The sequence below is a fragment of the Poromitra crassiceps genome, assembly GCF_964638095.1.
Source record: "Poromitra crassiceps genome assembly, chromosome: 16".
Taxonomy (NCBI): domain Eukaryota; kingdom Metazoa; phylum Chordata; class Actinopteri; order Beryciformes; family Melamphaidae; genus Poromitra; species Poromitra crassiceps.
The window spans coordinates 14,091,112-14,097,738 of NC_139645.1; positions in this window are offsets into that span (position 1 = coordinate 14,091,112).

The window sequence follows — 6,627 nt, forward strand, 5'->3', positions numbered from 1 at the left end:
CTGCTGAGATGATAGTCCACTCTGTACAGGAAACCCCCCTAATATAGTGTATTTTGTGTGTTGGGTAACTGAACAGGATTTTTCTTTTAACTTTATTTCTTACATAATTTTTCAATAGAAAATACACAGAACAAAAAACAAGAGGTGAGAGGTCACAACATGTTCAGTAATGCTATGACTTATACAGTACAATGTTACAGAAGGCCAACTAAAATGTAGCTGTAGTAGTGTGGAGTAGGACATTTGTAAAAGTCATTCCTTATGGGTTAGGAAAAGTGTCCATTTATTCCAAAAATGTTTCCCCTTTGTCTTTTTGTAGCCTCAGGCTATAGGTTAGCTCCTCCATTCCATGTAACTGATTTACATTTATAAACATATCCAGCGGGGGGCAATGCTTCTGGGGCCAGCATTCCGTGATGGCTTTCTTGGCTGCCATAAAGATCTTCAGGAAGTATGAGTCACTTTTATATATCCTTTGGGGTAAGTCCAAGATATAACGTGGGGAAAGCGATACAGTCATCAAAACCCAATGACTGAACAGGGTTTTACAACAACAGGAATGTGGACATTTTTATTGTGAAAATGAAATAAATGTTCATCTTAGAGTCTGTTGTTCATGATTGACACATTGAAATAGTTTTCTTTAGTGGCATTTTGTATTTTTCTTGTCCTCTCAGCATTCCAAACTAAACTTCGATCTAGTTTTCTGTAATTGTTTGTCAGAATTAAAGTTTCTACCTAAATGAGCATTGTTTGGTCTTCTTCATCTACCAACAAGCAGTTTCAACTGTGAGACAGTGAACGTATCCTACCAGCCACTAGGGGGCAGATTATTTGACTCTGACTCAGTCAGGGAGCGACACACATGCACACACTAATGTGCAGTGCACGCAGGCAGGCAGGCAGGCACGCACGCGCGCGCACGCACGCACGCACGCACGCACGCACGCACGCACGCACGCACGCACGCACGCACGCACACACACACACACACACACACACACACACACACACACACACACACACACACACACACATTATTTGTGTGTAACAGTATATTTTGTTAAGCTAGCCATGTCACAATTATTCAACCCCTATATAATATTGTTTTTTTAATGCTTTATGACAGTTGTTATGGCCTAAAGTGGAGTTGAAACATAATTAAGCATTTGGGAGCTCTATAATGATCCTTCATTTGCTTCAACTGTGATGCATATATAAACCCCACCCATGAAGGTATTCAAGGTGAGTTGCAATCATGGGAAAGACGAAGGAGCTTCCACAAAAACTGAGATAGGAGATTATTTCATCACACCTGAAGGGCTTTGGGTGGAAGAAGATTTCCCCAAAATGTAACATTCCAAGAGACACCATTGGGAGCATTATAAGGAAGTTTAAAACTTATGGAACAGCTGCAAACCTGCCTGACCGTGGAAGAAAGCCCAACATTTCATCAAGGGCCCTTAGCACCTTAGTCAGGACAACTAAGAAAACCCCCCGTGTGACTGCAAGGCACCTACAGGATGACCTGATGAAGGCTGCTGGTACAAGTGCTTCAGTGGCAACTATAAGACGTGGTCAAGAGTGGAGTGCATGCACTGAGCAAACAAGGACTTCATGGCCGGACTCCAAGACGCACTCCACTCTGGACCACGTCTTATAGTTGCCACTGAAGCACTTGTACCAGCCTTCATCAGGTCATGTAATGGGACATTGAACCCTTTGTCATGTTCCCATTAGGTGCCATATAAACCATGGGAAGATTGAGCCCTGGGAACATTGACCTGACCCCAAGGAATTAATCTATCAATATAATGTAAGTGGCAAATAGGGCTAGGGTTCCAAACATCTGCATTTTCCATTTAAAAAGACTGTTCTGTCAAAAAGACTTGCCTTTTACACCATTGTATGTTCAAATTAGAGAGGAACTATGCGTATGACCTGAAAAGCATGTTGTGGCTAATACAGAACCGAAATCAAAATGTATACATTATCTACTGTTTAAAAGATACAAATACTTTTGTGAAGGGTGGAAAAAATGGTAAAAACCAAATTCTAACTTCATTTCACATAGCCACCTCTCTTAACTACTTACTAATACTTTAATTATTAGAGACAATCACTATATTTTGAAATTAACAGACACAGATATTCACAGTTTGTGTTCACACACTTTATTAGGGAAGACAAAAAATCATATTATAGTACGGTTAATATGTAAAAACACTGTAATCAATAGTTTGCATAACAAAGCTAGAACAAATAGTAGGCTATAACACAATTAATGCATATTTATGTATTACTGTAGCCTGGTAAGTATTACTGTACATGCAAGGCACATTTATTTATATAGCACAATTCATACACAGAGGCAATTCAACATGCTTTACATAAAATGGGTCACACTTATTAAGATATTTTTTTTCACTTTGTGAGCAAAATCATATTTACCAATTCATCCTTCTGGTACCTATTACATTCCCACTTTTTTCTAAATCTACTTTGGACCAATCTAAGTCACAGAATACTTTCTCTTGCTTCTCTTACCTCAGTTCAAATCTCACTGCTGCAGTCAGATCTGATATATTGCAGACGTGATTGTTAGACATTTGGTTCAAAGCCTCTTGGTTGGAATTCTTGATTCATCTTTCAGAACCTCATTGCCGTGTGTGCAGGCAAAGGTTGGCTGGTGATACACTAGGCAACAGTACAGTATGGCAGATCACCTGCATAATGCTCCATAGAAACATCATCGATATGTTTTTGTATTTAAAAAATTACAAACTTTTGGGAGTATGTAATAATAATCAAAAAGTAGGAAATACAAAAGGCAATGAAATCGACACAATAAAATAAAATAACTATATAATTCCTACATAATGATGTCTTGGACTATTTTCAATAATGAAGGCTACTTAACAGCCAACGCCCAGTTCTCGTCATATCACAGTGCACGCCCCCTTTCTTTGAGGTCGTATAACCCATTCATTGTTAGGCTCGCCCCCTTTCTCTGATGCTGTCTCCTCACCCATTCACAGTTTACCACACATGTGGCAATAACCAATCAGCCCAAGGTATTCCTCTCCAGCTGATCCCAATCACCTAATCAGCGTAGTATATCAGGGTCCATGTTTTACTCTGTTTGCTATGTGCTGTGTATGTGCCATGTGTCATTCTCAGTTGCTGATCATCGCTGAATCAGTTGTTTTCGCCCCACCTCCTCCCCTGACCACCACCATCGTCATGACTCCTGATTGAAGAATTCCCTATGGGGGATTTCCTATCCTATTCTTCACTGATGACGCCCTCTCATCATCTCAGGAGAGCGTCATCATATCATGGAGTCATACGCCAAAATGAATTTGTTTTATCATTAAAGCTTGATATACTTTATACTAGTCTCTCATTATTGAAATACAAATCTGACCAGTAAATGGGCAAGTGAATCTGCAGGCTTGAAAGCAAACTAGAAAAAAAAGTCTACTACAGTATTCTGCCTGAGAGTTTGGTGATTTTTTTTATTCATCTTGATTTGAGCTAAAGAAGGACAAAAATGAGTTTTGCAGTTATTTTGAGTGATTTGATTACTTTCATCTCCATAGTACATCATGGTGAATAATTGTTTTCTTAAAACAAAAGGGAAAGTATTTATTTTCATGGATTTGGTGGAATGCCACTGTAGAAAATACAATGTTGTGTAATGTTTAAACCCATCTTTCTCACATTTTACTTTTAGACACATAACATTAAAATATCCTTAACTTTTGATCTGAGAAAGATATCTGAGTCATTCAAAAGGTTATGGGGAGAGTGTCTAATTTAGGGAAATCAAAAAATATAAATGTAAAATTTTCACCATGTGACGGATTTTTGCAGGCCACCACACATATCAATAGTCCAGGAATGATAGAATCATCAAATTACATCAATTAAATTAAGAAGTAGTTGGTTACATATATTACACAGCTGGTGGCAATCAACAATCAGTGGCATCATTTAAATAGCAGTACAAAAGAAAGTTAGTCTGCTTCACCCACAAATCGATACATATAAAAGTAGACAATGTGTGTCAAATATACACGTGATACTACCCACAATACAATTTGTTAAAAAAAGAAAAGAAAAAAGGGTAAGTGTCCCATTATTTAAATGTAGGTCAAAATTATATATATAAATATATATATATATGAAAATCTCTCCTCACCTCTCCTCAAGCATGAGAAGAGACCTAGTATTTCCTGTGTTCCAGGAATGTAACATTAGTTAAAAATCTCAACGCCATATGGCCTTTCTAATGTAAATAGAAACAAATGCACTAATACAGGCTGTTGGTAGGCCTGTTACAAAGGTTAAAAAGCCTGCAATGGATTTTACATGACGCGCCTGTTGCCAAATAATCCCAAATGTAATTTGAAACCTGTTGGTGCCTTGTCGTCCATAGATTACAAGACATGGGAGTTTGGGGAACATTTCTTATCTCTTTATATTTTTTCAAATGTTTTCAGAACGGGAGATGGACAGTCAGGTTGAGTACAGACTTACTGCATCACCAAATGACAGACATATCGTGATGCGCACATTAGAAGCATTAGTATTGCAGAACAATATAGATCAATTTCTATAACTGTTATATTTATCCGGCTGTGACGATATTGTGGCGCTGCCACAGTTTATGTATTCGAAACAACATCACAGCAATCCACTTGTTTATTTCAGATACAGTATCTACGTGGTCAGGGATGTGACACATTTAACGTTGCGTCAGATAAAACGGCAATGTGCTGACAATGTGAACTTGTCCATGCCTGGCCTATTTTTAGCATTTAACATACTGTTTACCTGTGTTTAAAAATATATGGAGGCTTTTTGATTACAAACCACTTTCGGTGTTGCCAGTAGGTGGTGCTACGACTATGCACATGCTCAAATTGCACCAAGTTCAACTTCCTCAGGTTCCCAGCAACACATTCGCCAAGTGTGAAGTCGAGGATCGTTAACCACTTTTGCTGTTGCCAGTAGATGGCGCTATGACTATAGCTGAGTATTGCTATGTCTTCAGGCCAGGAGTCTCATCAAACGTGAAGTTTGGGGCACATTTGAGCATGTACAGATACAGCCGAGTTAAAACACACTTTGTGAACCACTTTTTAAAAAGTTGTGAATGTGAATGTGATTGCAATTTCTATTTGATTTTTCTTTATTTTTTGAAAAAACACAGATGGAGCAATCTAGTGACAAAATGTCACACACAGTTGTTTATAAAGTTGGAATGGATGTTTTTTGTGTTTTTTTGCACATTACTGAAAGAAAATTGGAAGGAATGGTCATGATATTGACGTTATTTCAATAAAGGTTAAACTCGACCAATTTGTTCCAATTTTGTTGGGGCTGTGGGGCATGAACATTTTTCATGAGTTACAGAATGACTGCATTACTGTAACTACCAACAGTAGCTGGCCTACTCGACAGGGACTATTTTTTGTCTAAAGGAAATAGAGTACTGCAGGGGTGACGTATTTTTGGAGGCTTTATCCAGAAATCACCACCATTTGTTTCCTCAGTGGAAAAGTCTATGGGGTTTTAGAATGGAATAGAATCATCATCAATATAAAAGGGAGCTCGGGCTCTGTCGGTTTCTCTGTCTCTCCCACTGATGACATCATCAGTGATGTCATAAATTCACTCACACACACACAAGGCTATAGTTCAGTGATGATGTCACTGATGACATCACTGATGATGTCATCAGTGATGATGTCATCAGTGATGTCATACACACACACACACGAGAGCAGCTGAGGGAGAGAGAGGCGAGGGAGAGAGAGGGGGGAGAGAAAGAGGGAGACGAGAGCGACTGAGGGAGAGGGAGAGAGGAGAGAGGGGGGGGAGAGAGACTGAGGGAGAGGGAGAGAGAGGCAAGGGAGAGAGAGGAAGGAGAGACAGGGTAAGAGAGAGGGGGAAAGAGACTGAGGGAGAGAGAGAGGGAGACTGAGGGATACATTGCTCGTGTGCCAAAAGGCCACGCAACAGCCTCGTATGATGCCTAGTGCATAAAATAAGGTCTGTGGTTAACAAAAGTTTATGGGAACGCGAATTTGGGTTCAGCATGATATCTTCACAAACGTGAATAACTTTTATGCTTTTTAAAGCGTTTTCTAAAAATGTGCATTACATAAAAACGCATTTACGTTCCAAAAGTCATAAAAGTTATTCATGTTTGTGAAGATTTTCATGCTGAACCCAAATTTGCGTTCCCATAAACTTTTGTTAACCACAGACCTTATTTTATGCATTTAAGCGAAACCCCCATGTTAAATCCCATAGACTTTTCCTTTCACGAACCCGGAGGTGTACTTCCGGACTCATTCCTGCGGCTCTCTATAACACTAGTAAACATGTTTTTTTATTTTGAGAATTAATTGCCCGCAATATGAACACCTTTTGTTTATATCTTTTATGTTGTTTGTAACTGTATAATCGCAATTTAACACGAGTGTGTGCCTCACCATCATTATTGGCACTTCAGTGATGCCTACGGATCTCGGTGAAAGCGCATCGGAACTCCCGCATTACTGTCATGCCAATAGGTAATAACGGTAAAGCACACCCTCTCTATATATTTCTTAT